This window comes from Arachis duranensis, chromosome 10 (assembly GCF_000817695.3).
Source record: "Arachis duranensis cultivar V14167 chromosome 10, aradu.V14167.gnm2.J7QH, whole genome shotgun sequence".
In the NCBI taxonomy this organism is placed as follows: Eukaryota; Viridiplantae; Streptophyta; class Magnoliopsida; order Fabales; family Fabaceae; genus Arachis; species Arachis duranensis.
Genome location: NC_029781.3, coordinates 76534412 through 76534972, shown reverse-complemented (window position 1 = coordinate 76534972; position 561 = coordinate 76534412).

The window sequence follows — 561 nt, the reverse complement described above, 5'->3', positions numbered from 1 at the left end:
TGATCATCTGTCCCGGATAGAACCAGTAGCTGGGGCGTCCCTCCCTTCTACTAAGATCTCTGAGACCTTCCCAGATGAGCAACTCTTTGCCATTCAGGAAGCTCCATGGTTTGCAGATATTGCAAACTATAAAGTTGTGAGGTTCATACCCCAAGAGTACAGTAGAGTGCAAAGAAAGAAATTAATTTCAGATGCCAAGTACTAACTCTGGGATGAACCATATCTCTTTAAGAGATGTGCAGACGGAATGATCCGCAGATGTGTACCCAGAGAAGAAGCACAAAGGATCCTATGGCACTGCCATGGATCACAGTATGGAGGACATTTTGGAAGTGAGCGAACAGCCACTAAAGTCCTCCAATGTGGCTTCTACTGGCCTACTCTCTATAAAGATTCCTGAGAGTTTGTGCGTAAATGTGACAGTTGCCAAAGAGCTGGTAACTTGCCTCACGGATATGCCATGCCTCAACAAGGGATATTAGAGATAGAATTGTTTGATGTATGGGGAATTGACTTCATGGGTCCATTCCCACCATCATACTCAAACACTTACATTCTGGT